The sequence below is a fragment of the Natrix helvetica genome (genome assembly GCF_964273705.1).
Source record: "Natrix helvetica genome assembly, chromosome: 1".
Lineage (NCBI taxonomy): Eukaryota > Metazoa > Chordata > Lepidosauria > Squamata > Natricidae > Natrix > Natrix helvetica.
In genome coordinates, this window is record NC_138548.1 from 133,404,572 (window position 1) to 133,422,041 (window position 17,470).

Here is a 17,470-nt window from a genome sequence, read left to right on the forward strand (position 1 = left end):
GTTCAAAATCCGAATCAGTGAGGATGATGCATCGGGGCATGTCTTCCCATGGCATTTTGAAGGGCATGTAAATTAATTTCAGCCACCGCATCCAGGACAGCCAAGTTGGAGGACTGGCTTCTCAAATGCTTCTCTGTTGGTATCTTTCATCTCCCCATACATTTATTCATGAATAATAAGCATAATGTAACTTTTCAAGGACAAAGTTAGTATAATAGAGACTGCCACGTATAATGGGCATAGTTCAGTTGTATTTATTTTTGTATTTCTATTTCCAGTCTGAAACTTCATGCCATTTTCAACTATACGGAATATGTATGTATGTGCATTCTTCCTTCCTTCCTTCCTTCCTTCCTTCCTTCCTCCCTCCCTCCCTCCCTCCCTCCCTTTTCCCGTTCTGAATCAAATGATTCAGTGATTATTGATTCGTGTTACTAAAGAAATGCATGCCTTCCTTCCGTTAGCCTTTGTAAATAGGATTATGTTCCCCTAATACTGGCTTTTTCTGAAATCGCTATAATATTTTTCTGGCAATGCATGAAACTGCAAGTTCTCATCCCACCTAACATTCTTCTTACTGACTGATGGTACACTGGCTACAATGTAAACTAGCTGAGATGGTGGCATGTCAATGTCAGATGATGTGCCTTAACCAGTGGGACAAACAAGGAAGAGAAAAAAGATTGCAGGAAATTTTACTTCCTTTTTCGCATAGCAAAGATTCTATAGCATCCTTGTGAATTGTAATTATTAAAATATTGAGCTCCTACCACCAATTAAATACATATTTAAATGTTTGTCTTTCAGTTCTCTAGCCAAAGTTTCCCAGTTTCCTTTCTTTTTTATGATAGAATAAAAAATAATAATGTATGTACGTATGTATGTATGTTTACACTTTTATACCTGCTTCTACCTGGCCTTTTGAAACTACACGTCTGGCATATGCTACTGAGAAGCAGCAATTTTGCAAGAGAGAAGAAACAGATGAAGATGTGGGATTTAACCTTGCTCTGTCATATTTTTCCTTTTACTCCTCCCTTTTCAGTGACTTTCCAAGTGCAGTTATTTTAGTTTTAGACTATTTTAGAGAAACAGTTTAAAATGTAAAGCTGTTAAATTTCATAGGCTCTTTTACAGTTTTTCTCCCCAGATTTTTAGTCCGCCGCTATGCAAGTTTCTCTGTATGGGTTTTCTGTAAACAGCATGTTATGCTAAGTCATAAAGCAGAAATAATGTTTATGAGTATTTGAGATCCTCAACTCGCCAAAAGAGGGAGAGAAAATTCAAGTTTGAAATTGGATAGCTAGTTTTATAAGCTAAAGCTTTGAATATGAGTGATCTAACAAATGTATACAGTATATGTATATGTTTTCATGTATGTACGTACATACGTACATATGTATGTGTGGGACAGAACTAGACTAGAACAGAACCTAACAGAACAACAGAACAGAATAACAATGCAATGCAACACAAGGCAATATAATACGATACAATATAGTTTGCTGCCTTCAAATCAGTACTGACTACCTGGACAAATCTCTGCAGTTTTCTTGACAAGATTTCAGAAATGGTTTGTCTGAAACTAGGCTGAAAGAGAGTGACTGGCCCAAGGTCACCTAGTTAGCTTCATGCCTATGGTAGGACTAGAACTCACAGTCTTCCAGTTTCTAACCTGGTGCTTTAACCGCTACACCAGCTCTCTTCTATTAGACAACTATGTTAAAATACCATTGAAAACAACAGTATACCTAATGCTTTGCAGAAAGCAAAAGGATATGCTTTCCTCTCTGTTAATTGAAATCCGAGAAAAGAAACTGTCAGTTGAACTTGAAAACCATCAATTCCAACCAATGTGACTAGCATTTCATTTACAATATAAACCATTACTTAACATTTGGGGATGCTAAGCAGATTCAGATATTCAGGGGACTCAGGTGTTATTTGTCCAGTGTGTTGGCGTCACTTTTTCAAATTATTATTTTTTCATTCTGTAAAAGGAATTACTTTCCAGAAGACCAAGAGCTCATATGAGATCAGGATCACTACTGGAATAGGCTACTGGCCTTCTAAATTGGTCCAGAGTTGTGTACATGACATATGATTTCATAGATCCGGGTACAAGTGGCACTATCTATAGTTTATTTATTCATTGTATTTATTTGTTCAGTTTATATTTATTCACCCATTCTCACTTTTACTTGACTTTAGGCAGCCTACAATTAAACACCCAAAAGCAATAAAATGCATAAAAAATAAACAAAAAATTAAGAATAATACTGTAAGGACCACTGTATTTTATATATTTCCGCAGCCCAATGAGCCAATTGGCTTTAGAGTGGAAGAGGTTGTAGGGCGATTCCCCAGGTGTTAATTGTTCCTTAAAGAATCACCATGGTAATATGATAACCCTCTACTTACAATGCAGAGTAAGATTCTTTGGGCAAACCCTTTGTTGTTTTGTCTCATAATGAACCTTTTTCTTTCAGGCTGGGATTTGGTGCTAATCTTCACACCGTCAAGGCAGCCCTGATTGGTGCGAGTTTGCAAAGAGTCCCTTTTGTTCTCATTGAGTATCTAACCTCTAAATCTATTTAATACTCTTTCCGTGGTTGTCCATCATTATGACACATGATTTTCCAAAGGATTTACTATTAGTTAGCAGCACAGGGCTTTCTCCCTGGGGTAGCAGCTCCATGCAGTGAAGAAAATGCATGTTCAATGTAGCAATTTGTCTTTTTTATATATTTATTATAAGAGTAAATGAGTTATCATGGGGGGACTTCAATATTATTGCAAATTAGGTGCTAGCTGCACACATTTGTTATTTCTCCAGACATACGCAGCTTGCATAGTCGCTCAAAACTCAGTTGTTGTGAGAAATGTAGGGTTTTTACTGGGCAATTGATACAAGTATTTCTAAGATTATATTCATTGCTTTACCCCAAATGATGCTGGAACAAAGTTTGCATTAAGAGCAATCATGTTGTAAGCTTAGTGTAAAAATGCTACTGTTTGCGCAAAAACTACCCTTCAAGGAATCCATGGATCTATAAGTTACTGATAGGAGCAGCATCTTGCAGTAATCTCATTTTCATAATGATTAAGGAATTCAGTTTTGGTTTCTGCATTTTTCTCTTTGGCAGCATTGTCTCTCTGAGGCGGGAGTGTCAAATTCGCGGCATCATGTTGTCATCATGTGATGTATCACAACTTTTTCCCCCTTCACTAAACCGGTGTGGGTGGGGTGGGGGCCAGCACATGACACATCTGGCCTGTGAGTTTGACACCCATGCTCTGAGACGATTGTCATAATAATTAATTCCTAAGAAGTGTTAGAAACTCTTTTTACATGTTTCAAGACCCCTGCCAATTCCATATGTTTCAAGGGGGTAGCCTTATTTAACATTGGTAATGAGCACAAAACTTTCTCAGGTTAAACACTTGGGCAAATTTGTCTGAACTAATATGTTTAGCAGGAATCCATGCATGGATACATCACTTAATGGCATTGGTGTGTGAATGAACTATCACAGTTAAAACAGTAGAGATGCTTTACAGAGGAACCAATAAATCATCATGTTGAGAAATGATGTGCACACATATATAAACCAGCTCTACGCTCTATAGATTTCAGTGGGATATATATTTTAAGTACTTTCTAGATCTTTATAAATTTGTTACGCTGGGCAGCATTTGGCTTCACGGTCTATTGAAAATGTTACTTGAAAGTGAACAATAAGAGGAATTACTCTCTAATACTTTAAAAACATTTGTGATAATCTACAGGTAAGATATATTGTTGTTCTCCACTTATTCAAGAACAATCTCACAGTATTGTCAGCATTGGAGGGTTGGCTAGGAATTGTAGTTCAGAAACAGAATAGAATAGAATAGAATAGAATAGAATAGAATAGAATAGAATAGAATAGAATAACAGAATTGGAAGGGACCTTGAAGTTCTTCTAGTCCAACCCCTTAGGCTTACATCAGTAAAGACAAATGGTTATCTAATCTCTTCTTAAAAACTTCCAGCTTTGGAGCATTCACAACTTCTGGAGGCACGTTGTTCCACTGGTTAATTGTTCTAACTGTCAGGAAATTTCTCCTTAGTGTTAAGTTGCTTCTCTCCAAGATTAGTTTCCACCCATTGCTTCTTGTTCTAACCTCAGGTGCTTTGGAGAATAGTTTGACTCCCTCTTCTTTGTGGCAACCCCTGAGATATTGGAACACTGCTATCATGTCATCCTTAGTCCTCCTTTCTCTTAAGCTAAACATACCCAGTTCCTGCAACCGTTCTTCACATGTTTTAGTCTCCAGTTCCCTAATCATCTTTGTTGCTCTTCTCTGCACTCTTTCTAGAGTCTCCACATCTTTTCTACATTGGGGCAACCAAAACTGCATGCAGTATTCCAAGTGTGACCTTACCCAGGCATTATAAACTGAGCCAGATGTTCCTTATTATAGAGACCCAGAATTCCTTACTAGATAGTAAGAATGTAACCCTGATTTGAAATGGTAATCTCACCTTTTTAAAAATCCTCCATTCTTCTTTACTCCCTTCTTTTACTGTAAAGTGGAAACTATTTTAGTGCGTCTGAAGATTGTTTGTCTCTCAAAGACATATGCATAAAGAAACTAACCTTTTGACTGCTGTTTTGCTCACTTCTTAGTAAAAAATCCCAAAGACCTTGTTTCATATCAGTCTGCTTACATTTTTCCAAAAATGTAAACCAAATCATTTGTAGTTGTTTTTATAAATATTTCTTGTTATTTCCTCTTGACATGTGTTATTTTCATTGTGAATTGGTTTATTTTAAGAGTAGGATATTGTCAGAACTAAGACTACCTTTAAAGCAGAACAATACCAATATATCTACAAATCTGTAACCAAAGAATAAATTATACAAAATGTTTGAAAATTTAGGCTGTGAAGCTAATCTTGTATTGGGAAAAGTTTCATTTATCTCAAAGATGCTTTGGTATACAACACTTAACAGTTCTCTCTGGTGGGGACTGTAGTTGGGTGTCCTTGGAGAAGTGGGAGGGAATAAAATATTAGGATGGCAGCTGCAGTCATTCCCTTTATTTATTTATTCATCATATTTATATAGCCTCACATCTCACAGAATCTGATTCTGGGTGGTAGGCAATCAAAACGCTCAGTGACAGTAATATAAAAACAATGAACAATTAAAACATTAATATTACAAATTTAAAAAGCCAAGGAGATATGTGTCATATATTGACAACAATGGAGCCACCTCAACAGCTCACCATTCCCTTGGAGGCCCCAAGTCTGATGACCGAGCGAAATCTTGAGGGACTTGCAAAAACTTCACAGCGATGGAGCTGTTCAAATTGTATGGCCGCCCACCTCGACAAGGGACTCTGGGTGGCAAAATAATTTAAAATAAAAACAATTAAAATAATGAAACCCCTACCCCTCTTTTGCACGCATTGTGAGCTTCTGATTATAAGATTGCAACCACCATCTAAACTGCAGATGCCCTGAATAGTAACTCCAGTAGGTGCAGTTAAATGCAAATCCCAGCAAACATACAACAAATGTTCAGTTAATGTATATGTATAGAAGAGAATAGAATAACAGAGTTGGAAGAGACCTTGGAGGTCTTCTGGTCCAACCCCCTGCCTAGGCAGGAAACCCTATAACATTTCAGACAAATGGTTATCCAACATCTTCTTAAAAACTTCCAGTGTTGGAGCACTCACAACATCTGGAGGCAAGTTGTTCCACTGGTTTATTGTTCTCTCAGCAAATTTCTCCTCAGTTCTAACGTGTTTCTCTCCTTGATTAATTTCCACTCATTGCTTCTTGTTCTACCCTCAGCTCTTTGGAGAATAGTTTAACTCCCACTTCTTTGTGGCAACCCCTGAGATATTGGAATATATATAATGTATATATTCTAAGTACCACAATATTACTGATTCAAAGTACTCACATTACTCACAAATGGCTGAAGAAGCTTCTTGGATGAGAAGCAAAACATCCTCAAAGTAAAACCAGAAAGTCCAGTTGCCTCTTGAAAAAGCACCTTTGGGACAACCATAACCTGGATGACTGAGAATCTCCATAGCTACTCACTGAAGAGCAAGAAATTAGTAAGAAAAAACTTGACCAGATTCAGTTAAAACTATGTATTTCTGAGACCCGCTAATATTAATGGGATAGGCTCAAATATAGAATTGTCTAAATGAAGCCAAATGACTATGAATGAGAAAGAACAAATCCTTTGGGGAAAAAAAAGAGTCTCTGTATTTTCAAGCAGCATTGTCTGGGACTTCACTTAATGGACTTGAGACAGTTCACTATTCTTTTTAATTTCCCCCCAAAGTTCAATTCCGTATCTGTGAAAAAGAAATAATAATGGCGAAGACCTCAAAGAAGCATTGTGAATAAAAAAGGGATAATCTCGCCTCATAATACAATAATGTGAGTGTGATACAGAAGTACTATTAGGATGCCCTTGTCCGTAAGTCACTTTGTCTGAGTTCCCATACGATATATATCTTTTTTGAATAAACCACTGAAGCTCTTGAGATGGGGGCAGGGGTGGGAAGGAGGGAAGGTGAAGTCATGTGCGTCACATTCTTCTATTGACACAGGATGATGGATGTGGCAGATCTGAGTAAAGCAGTTGATGCCAAAGTGACAGGATTGATATGTTCAGTAAGAGGAGCTTCAAAGAGCAGCACTCAGGAAGAAAAATGAAAGGGCAGCAAACAGCCTTGAAAGCCACCTCTGTAGTTTTGTTTCCGTGACAGCAGAAAGGCAATGACTTGCAGGCCAAAAGCAAAAAGAGTCGGTTTGGACAGGTCTGTCAGCCTCTCTCGTTGCTAGCATCTCTGCTACTTTATTTTCCGTTGGGGAAGGACCTTTGAGCCAAAGCGAGATGTTAGCTTGAAGAGTTTCACCTTCCCCACAATAGCAGTTTCAGGAGAACAGCATTTGTGACCGGGAAAGAATAAGACACTAGATCCTTTTGGTGCCAAGTGTTGTTCTGACTGAGGCTTCCCAAAAGCACGAAGCCAACTCCTCGTACCAGTAAAACACCTTTTATTTACTTTAAAGTGAATTCCTCTCCAGCAAAGTCCTGGCCAAAAGTCTTTCAAGAGATTTCACAACTGTAAACATTTATCAGGCTTGGAGAGCTGCCAGGCCGATATCTTCCAAATGCCATTCTGTAGCAGACAATACTTGGCAAGAAATCAGAAACAGATCTTCACTCTATTGAACTTATTGTCTCCCGCAAACTCCCCTCCCCTTTTGCTCTTTATTCTCTATGGGAGGGGCCATTCACCGTCCAACTGTGACTTTACTCCCAAGTCAACCCTTGTTCCTTAGCTGTTCCCTTCTCCTGGCAGCTCTGGGCATGCACATACTGGGAACAGGCTCAAGCTGTTCTTCTGCCCCATTGATGTCCGACTCCAGAGGCAGCTGATAACTTTCAGTTGGCCCTGGCCCTATCTCTGCCTCCAATGCAGAGCACTTGTCAGAGCCTTCGCCAGCCTTGGCCCATGTTCCTCCCCAACCTCCTCACTCTCTGAATCTGCTGCCAGATCCGCTGGCCACTGATGGGCCACAGTAGGTATTTCCCCTTCCAGGTACTTTTATACAGGCTTGTGCTTACTTTGCAGAGCCAACAAATCAACTTGTGGAAGAAGCTTTAGAGGAAGTCTGTAGAGATTCTCAGTCATCCCAGCCATGGTGCTTTTTCAGGAGGCAACTGGACTTTTTTGTTTTTTTCTTTGAAGACATTTCTTCAGGAACCATCAGCACTACTCAGGGGACCCTAAGGATACATATAAACCTCCAAATGTTTCAAGGACCCCCAAATAGGATGCAAATGACCAGCTGTCTGCAAGGAATATAAATCCTTCCATCCTCCACTATCCTGTCAGGGCTGAATAAGCCTCTTGGATGAGAAGCAAAACATCTTCAAAGAAAAAACAAAAAAGTCCAGTTGCCTCCTGAAAAAAATATCTTTGACACAAGCTTTAGAGCAGCATTTCTCAACCTGTGGGTCGGGACCCCTTTGGGGGTCGAACGATCCTTTCACAGGGGTGGCCTAAGACCATCGGAAAATACATATTTTTTAAAAAAATATGGAAAACATAAAATAATTTTATGGTTGGGGGTCACCACAACATGAGGAACTGTATTAAAGGGTCACGGCATTAGGAAGCTTTAGAGGAAGAATATATACAAGGGTGGGTGGGGGAAGGGAATATGCATTTCCTTCCTATCTCTACCATCTCTGCCACAGAGGTTTGCCTGCGGAGGACATTTTGCAAGACAAAAGGGGTGTCAATTAATATAGTCAATGGCCATTTGTGAGTTTTCAATTACATACGGTTAGTCCTTGAGTTATGGCCACAATTGAGCCCAAAGTTTATGTGGCTAAGTGAAACATTTCTTAAGTGAGTTTGCCGCATTTTACAACTTTTCTTGCCACAGTCATTAAGTGAATCATTGCATGTGTTAAGTTAGTAACATGGTTGTTAAGTGACTCTGGATTCCCCATTGACTTTGCTTGTCAGAAGGTCACCAAAGTGGATCACATGACTCAGGGATGCTGCAACCTTCATAAATATGAATCACTTGCCAAGCATCTGAATTTTGATCACGTGACCATGGGGTTGCCGCAACAGTTGGAAGTGTGAAAAACGGTCAAAAGTCACTTTTTAGTTCCGTTGTAACTTTGAATGGTCACTAAATGAACTGTTGTAAGTGAAGGACTACCTGTACAGCTGGACGGTAATGTATGTTTTGGCTATAAGATTTTTGTTTAGCTCTCCTTTTCTACGATGATATATTTTGTTCCCAGTCAGTTTACTTTGTCCAAATCTTTCTGGACTGCCAACTGGTCATCAGTGCCATGTAAATTTACTTAGGTTTTGCTTTGATTAAAAGTTTCGTTCAGGGTAGTCCCAATATATGTATCTGTATGCTTCAGAACTGTTGCATATTTTCTTCTTCTTCTTCCTCCTCCTCCTCCTCTTCCTCCTCCTCCTCCTCCTCCTCCTCTTCCTCTTCTTCTTCCTATTCCTCCTCCTCCTCCTCCTCCTCCTCCTCCTCCTCCTCCTCCTCCTCTTCCTCCTCTTCTTCTTCTTCTTCTTCTTCTTCTTCTTCTTCTTCTTCTTCTTCTTCTTCTTCTTCTTCTTCTTCTTCATCGTTTTCTTCTTCTTCCTATTCCTATTCCTCCTCCTCCTCCTCTTCCTCCTCCTCCTCCTCCTCTTCCTCTTCTTCTTCCTATTCCTCCTCCTCCTCCTCCTCCTCCTCTTCTTCTTCTTCTTCTTCTTCTTCTTCTTCTTCTTCATCGTTTTCTTCTTCTTCCTATTCCTATTCCTTCTCCTCCTCCTCTTCTTCTTCTTCTTCATCTTCTTCTTCCTCCTCCTCCTTTTCTTTCTATTCCTCCTCCTCCTCTTCTTCCTCTTCTTCTTCCTATTCCGCCTCCTCCTCCTCTTCTTCTTCTTCATCTTCTTCTTTATCATTATCATCTTCTTCTTCCTCCTACTCCTTTTCTTTCTATTCCTCCTCCTCCTCCTCCTCTTCTTCTTCCTCCTCCTCTTCTTCTTCCTATTCCTATTCCTATTCCTCCTCCTCTTCCTCCTCCTTCTCCTCCTCCTCCTCCTCCTCCTCCTCCTCCTCCTCTTCTTCTTCTTCTTCTTCTTCTTCTTCCTATTTCTCCTCCTCCTCTTCTTCTTCCTATTCCTTCTCCTCCTCCTCCTCCTCCTCCTCCTCCTCCTCCTCCTCCTCTTCTTCTTCTTCTTCTTCTTCTTCTTCTTCTTCTTCTTCTTCTTCTTCCAAGCTTATAGTGTGGAACAGTGCAGGGGGGGGGATGATCTGGGCCAAGTTTCAGTGTGATGGTCTTTCTCATTCTCCCTCATTATTTACTTCTTGTTGGATGACTAGAAAAGAGTTATAGGAAAATGGTTACAAAGAGCTGAACTTAAAATATTTTGTACTTGGAAAAAAGATCCAGAAGAACATTGCACTTAAAACCAGTAAGTTCATCTCTCGACTCCAAATTTGTTTCATCTCACAGAATAGAGAAATGGCACAAGTATAGTTCAGTTCTCTCCAACTTGAATGCCTTCCAAATGTAATATTGTTTTTTTGTTAAAATCAAGTTCTGGGTCATTATGACTTTGAGAACCAGTTGCTAAATAAAAATTGTGGGAAGAAGCTATTCATATCATGACCTACTTGTGACTTTTCCAGAAGCAAGTAATGAGCTACAGTGGAAAATAGGGTGGTAACCATGATAGGGTTTTGGGACAGTCCTAATAGAACTCCTGTTATGATTTTCTGAAGACCAGAATTTAAATCATTTCAAAAACCAATATTCAGCTATAATACAATTCATTGTATGCAGTTATTTTATTACTGAATTATCTCTTTCCCACAAATTGAGGGTCATACTGTGAGACTAGTCAGGCGTGTTTTAAACCACATGGTTACTTTTTCGGCTTTTGACATTGGAGATCTTTCACAACAGCAATATTTCCATGGCGGCACAGTGGTTAGAGGGTAGAACTGCAGGCTACTTCTGCTGACTGCCGGCTGCCTGCAATTTGACAGTTCAAAGCTCACCAAGCTCAAGGTTGACTCAGCCTTCCATCCTTCCATCCTTCCAAAGTCGGTAAAATGAGGACCCAAATTGTTAGGGACAATATGCTGAGTCTGTAAACCGCTTAGAGAGGGCTGTAAAGAGGTATATAACTCTAAGTGCTATTGCTATCTCCCAGGCTTTCTGAATCCGGTTTGAAATACATTCAAAAATGACCTGAGTTGTTTTGGCTCAGGGGTATGAAACTGGCAGCCCACAGGCCAGATGCATCACACGCAAGCCACGCCCACCCCAGCATCCGCGAAGGGGAAAAATGTCTCGAAATGTCACAGGATGGCAATGTGCCACTGCAAGTTTGACACCTGTTTTTTTTTTTTACTGGTTTTAGATATATTTGGAGAACAGGATGCTAAGAGCACACTAAGTATATTTACATAGGTATAGAGCTCACATAGAATTACCAACCAATCAATATTTGTTATTCCCCCCAAAACAGCAATGGGCAGAGATCTGTCATCCAATCATTGCTCACTTGCTATGTCTCATAAACCCATTCAGGTCCATTCCTAAACAGTTACCTTTTCCCCTTTCTTTAAAAATGAAACATAACAAATTGCTAGCATTTTTCCATCTTTCCCTTTTTGCCACCCGTCCAATGTTCACTGCCATCAGAACTCCTGATGTTGATATGCTTGCTCTTCTCCGTTTTGCCTAATTATGACAGAATGCTCCTTCAGAGATATGGAAGGGAGGGTGAACCAAGAATTCCCCCCCCCCCCCAATGAGAGCATCTTCAAGCACCAAGCAACAATATGTCACTGGTTCTGAAGTAGCTGTCACTATCTTGAAGCAGCTTTTTCTCATCTATGGAAAAATGCCATTGACACAGTGATATATTGCAAATGATTGCAGTTACAAACTTCTGGTTGCATCATCATCATATAGCCAGTGAGGGACTCATTATGGAACTGTATCCTTGTCTGGAAGAGCTAGGTTTCTCCTATGGCTAAATCCAATCCTGTCCTCAATGTAGCTTGCCCGCCCGCCCTCCCTCCCTCTTTCTTTCTTTCTTTCTTTCTTTTCTTTCTTTCTTATTTTATCATTGCTTTACTGGAAAAAATCTTCTGCATACCGAATTATTGTATATTATTTATATATGGTAGATAATTCAAAGGTTGCAACCATAAAGACTGATTCATCCAAATACTTGTTGAAGTGAATGGCTTTCTACTGCCTTTTTTAAGACACTAAAGTGTTTTTTCGTGACTTAATTTTACAAAGACCAGAGATGGGTCTTCATTTCTGTTTGCAATTATCAGTTGTAATTAAAACAGTGTGTTCCTCATTTGCAACAACTTATTTTACAATGTTTAACTCATATTTTTGCCAATACATCAAACAACTTCCTCTGTTTATTATACTGGAAGTTGGATATGGCTGGTTTTCTACTTACAAAACCTTTGTGGATAAATGTTTATATCCTTCCATAGTAAATTACTCTTAAACACATATTATGAATCATATTATTGATCTTTATAGATTACACTATAGCAGTCTTCCCCGATACCAGAAATTGGGGTGGGGCGTGAGTTTATAGTCCAATTCATCCAACGGGTACAACATTTCGGGGGGAAATGCTACATATCTGTATTAAAGGATTTTAAACAATGTAATCCCATGCTGTTGTATTTTCCTAGCCAATATGATTTATATAAAATTCAGCAACAATTTAATTTCTGTGGTTATGGCGGCAGCATTAAGTCTCTTCAAAACTGTTCATTTCATCCTTTGTAGTGGTAGAACAAGAAAACCTGACCTTTGTTTTTTGTAAACAGTCAACCTAACAAGTTGCTGAAAAGCACCTGAAATTATAAAGCACTCCTTTAGTTGTAAGTGGCTCTTCATTCATATTACCTACTTTCCAAAGAAATATGATACTCTCCTTATAATTAGAAGGAAGGAATGTTGCTCTGTAATCAGTTTGTCACTCTAAAGTCCGTCTAGATTTCCAAACAAAGGAAATATTCATTTCTGTGCAAAAACTTTGCAGTTCTAAGTGGGCTGCTCAAAACAAATATTACATGATAAAATAACTTCCTCAATTATTGAAGTAAAAACACATACAAATATGACAATGTGAAGTGTAGTCTTCTGCGAGCAGCTTTGGAAATGATCAGGATGTGACCCAAGTACCTCATACCAAGACACCTGCATGCTATCATTTTGATTACTGTCGCATTTTGTAATATGCCAAAGGGGATTTTTTCCAGCACATTTTCAATCTTTGGATTATGATTCTTTTTGTTCAATAGTAATAATCCAATAGCTCAATGTGTGAAAAAAATCCTCAATAACTTTACAAGATAAAATCTGAATCCCTTTGAGAGGCTACTGCTTAGTGCTGAGCTTGGTCTTCTCGGTTTAACTCAAATGTCTCATTCTGAGATTTCCATTTGAGAATAACACCTTAATTAAAACTCCATTATGAGAACAATATTAAGCATGACATAAATATATGCTCACCAGACTGTTCTCTTTCAATATTAGTGATCTTTGCCTAACACAGGAAAAACAGTAAGAGAAAAACCAAAAGAAGTCTTACAAAATTTAATTTACACCATCATCCAATATACTTCTCCATAACTTTTTGTTGTACAAGCAGAACTTGCACCAATACTGTATTGACCTTTTGTTCTTTACACTTTTCACCTCTTTACTTCTGAGATCTTTTTAACTCCATCAAACCACAAATGTCATGGTCTTTTATGTCAGTTGATTCATATAGTTGGACAGTGATTCAGTCTTCATTCAGTGTCTTTATAAAACCAAACCACATCAATGCCCTTCCTTCATATTGGTAATTAACTTTTTTATTGAATGTAAATAGATTTGTCACCCATTTATTCTTGACTTTATGTCAAGAATCTTGTTTTAATAAATACATTTCTAAAATCTCCATCCTCATTGCATTCAACTTATTTTTATGATTCTCCTGGCATACTCAGTTTCTAGTTCCATATAAAAAACATGTCTTACACATAGCCGTTCAAAAATATTTCTCCCACCAGACCACATAATATCCACTTCCTTCTCCTTTATTTAAAACCTTGCCATCCATTTCCCCATCTTTCTAAATATTTGACCATAGCACACAAATTACAGTATTTTCTGGACTATAAAATGCACCGGAGTGTAAGATGCACCTAGATTTTGAAGAGGAAAACAAGAAAAAATAGTTTTTGGCCTCCTTGTGTCTGGTTTTTGCTCTTTCCAGCCCCCTGGAGCACTCTGCAGACCTCCCAAACCCTCTGCGCATCCTGTTTTTACAAAAAGTGGGCCCATTTTTGCAAAAAACAAGCCTGTTTTTGGCCTCCAAAACCCCCACGCATCTTGTTTTTGCCCTCCCCAGCCTGCAGGAGCACTCTGCAGGCCTCCCAAACCCTTCACAATCCCATTTTTGCCAAAAATAGCCCAATTTTTTTACCAAAAATGGGATGCACTGGGGTGGGGTGGGGGTTGGAAAGCCAAAAACAGGGCTGTACTCTGTTTATAGAGAGTATATTCACAGTTTATAGAGAGTATATGCACAGACATTTCCACCTACTTTTTTTTGGGGGGGGGTGTCTTATAGGCCAAAAAATAGGGTAATCTGATAATTTTTGCCAGTTTTTTTCCCAATTATTTGTTCAATTTTCCCTATTAGGCTCCATTATTTAAATCTTCATTAATACACATTAATTTTCAATCCACACTTTTCATTGCATCATATGATCTATTTAACATCTGCTGCAATTAATTTTTGTTCTCATTCAACACAGCATCATCTGCATATTGAAGTACATATACATCCATATATTAAACTAACATACTTGTAACATCACATTTATACATGTAAGACATACATGTATTAAATATATTTAACAAGGAAATGAATGTCACATATTTTTGCCTTACTCCCTGTCCACATTAAACTCTACTATAAGCATTCCATTTATTTTCCTGCCTGCTTTATTTCCAACGCTCATTGTTCTTACATAATTCAGTGCCCATTCAATATTTCCACCAAATGTTCTATAATTCAAACTTTTTCATTTATTTCCTCTCAATTCACTATCTCACATTCATGCATTTCTCTGAGCAAAAACTGGATCTGTACAATCCAGGCTGAATGTAAAGTCACACTGCACTTCCCAAAATTTTCTTCATTGACACTCCTCATACCTTTTCAATCAGAACTAAAGCACCTTCTCAGGCAGACCTAACAAACTTAATTGCATTTTATGGGATTACTGTTACTCTTACAATAATTAATGGTGTTGCTTTTGCAAAATTCAAAGTCCTTTATAAATAAAAACCAAAATGATCGTTTGGCCAATTATCTGTTTAAATTTTACTTTATTCCCTTTTAGGAATGTGTGAGGCTTGGGTCTGTTGTGTTCTTCAAAGATCCTTGACAACGTTTCAGTTCGTCTTACAGGTTCCATTTTGCTTGTTTATTCTGGATAAAGTCCAAGTTGTCTAGTGTGTTTTCAGTAAGGTTCAGTAAGGTCTCTGAGCATGAATTGTTCTGGCTGGCATATGGGATGTGCATTCCTTGCTTCTGATTATAACCATTTTTCGCTAGGTGCAGCATTACGCAACTGTACCCCAAGGCTTGATATTATTTTTTTTCTAAAATACACTGTCTTAATAAAAGTTCTCTTGTTATGGCAAATTTGCTAGAACAGAAAGAAACAGGTCATTTCTGCACTGATTTTTAAAAGCTTCCTCAAGAAATCTTTCTCTAGATTTCAGAGAGCACTTCATTTGGATTAATAGGCTGCTAAACTCCAGGAATGGGACCAATTCTGATCCTGAATCACTTTCCTTCTCCAAGGTGAAATAACATGTCCCAAAGATTTTGGGAAGCAAAGAGTTCAGTTACTCATTTTTATGGCACTGAGTCATAGCAAAAGGCTGTCTGAAGAGATGTTTTTAAAAGCCTTCACAGTCTACTAACCCACATGCAGCCCAAAGCAGCCAAACATGGCAATCCACAAAGGGCTACATTGTTCTCTTAGAATTATAAAACAAAAGAAAGAGCTTTCTGTATATTGATTAGCCGCTTTTCACTTGTTGAATCATAAAGTTGTATATACGGAACCAATGAATCCTCTTTCAGCTCTCTCAATACCAATCTCTTTGAGTACTTCTTTGTGTACGAAAAAAATGAGGACCTAAGGAGTGTCCCTAGATGTAAGTATAGAAACAGCAGCCGGGGGTGTGTGAGATAATCTGCCCTGTGACAGGTGCATTGTTGCCATTGATTGCTCTAACCCTTTTCTACATGTGTGCAACATCAGCAATGCCACATCTGCCATCTTACACATTTGCATACACATACACGCACCCTTGGATCTAAAGATAAGGGCAAGTCCGTAGTTTACATCAGCTTTCTCCAACACTGTGCTTTTTAAAATCTACTCTGGGCTGTGAAGGCTCTATGCTTCAATCCAAACTAATTTGGAAGACACCAGACGAGGGATGGTTTCAAGATATGCTTGCTGCAAGAACAGCAATATTAAACTATCAGATTGAACTGGTTAGCTGCTTAGTCTAAGCTAAGGGTGTCAAACTCAAGGCCCGGGGGCCGGATCTGCCCCGCAGGGTGTTTATATCTGGCCCATGGGGCCACCCTGGAAACAGTGAAGGAATGGACCGCGATGCCTCTGCCAGTGAAAATGGAGTCCTCATGAGCTCTGTTTTTGCTGGCAGAGGGTTGCCATGGATGGCCTTCCCGAGCTCCATTTTTGCTGGAAAATTGCTTGGGCCACCACAGGGCCCCCCGACATGAGTGACATTTAGCTGGCCACACCCATTCTGGCCACGTCAACTCCAGCCCCCCTGAGGTCAAACACAACCCTGATATGGTCCTCAATGAAATCGAATTTGACACCCCTGATCTGAGCAAAGGTCACAGTCTCACTCTATTGTATTAGATAGATGGGGGTTGTATCAGATTCATTAGGGTTGTGATGGTCAAAACACTACCCAAACTACCCACATGAAAACTTTCTTAGAAGGATGGTTTTGTCCAGAATATCTGAAAACCATACAGGTAGTTCTTGACTTACAGCAATTCATTTAGTGACCGTTCAAAATTATAACAGCACTGAAAAAAGTGACTTATGACCATTTTTCACAGTTATGGCCTTTGCAGCATCCCCATGATCATGGGATCAAAATTCAGATACTTGGCGATTGGTTCATATTTAAGACCGTTGCTATGTCCCTCACTCATGGGGTCCCTTCTGACAAGCATAGTCAATGGGTGAAGCCAGGTTCACTTAACAACCGTGTTAACTAACCAACTGCAGCGATTCACTAAATCTCCATGGAAAGAAAGGTTGTAAAATGGAACAAAACTCACTTAACAGGTATTATTATTATTATATACTTTATTCATTAAACATGAAACTCAGCCAACTGAACATTCAAAAATGCATTACAAATACCAGTGACTGGTGCTAATAGTTGTTACAGTTTGCTGCCAGCGTCCTAGGTATCAACCAAGTACCTTCTTAAAATATAAGATGTTCCGAGTAGCGCAGTTTTTTGCAGTTCCACCGGTGTTATTGCAGGAAGCTGCAATTTGTTGATGTATTTTGTAAAATTCTTGGACATGGTGCCAAGTGCCCCGATGACAATGGGTATCACTGTTACATGCTTCATCCATAGCCATGTAGTTTCGATGGCCAGGTCGCGATATTTCATTATTTTTTCTAGTTCTTTTTCTTCGACTCTGGCATCTCCAGTAACAGCGATATCAATACAATGTACACTTGGGTCCTCTACAAGCGTGATATCTGGCGTGTTGTGCTCCAAATGATTATTGT

General features: G+C 38.9%; 1 protein-coding gene across 1 annotated transcript in view; it reads left to right on the top strand.

Moving 5' to 3' along the window:
- GLI2 (GLI family zinc finger 2) overlaps nt 1-17,470 on the top strand; it is a 270,161-nt gene that overhangs the window by 110,525 nt on the left and 142,166 nt on the right. The gene's annotated exons all lie outside the window — the stretch shown is intronic.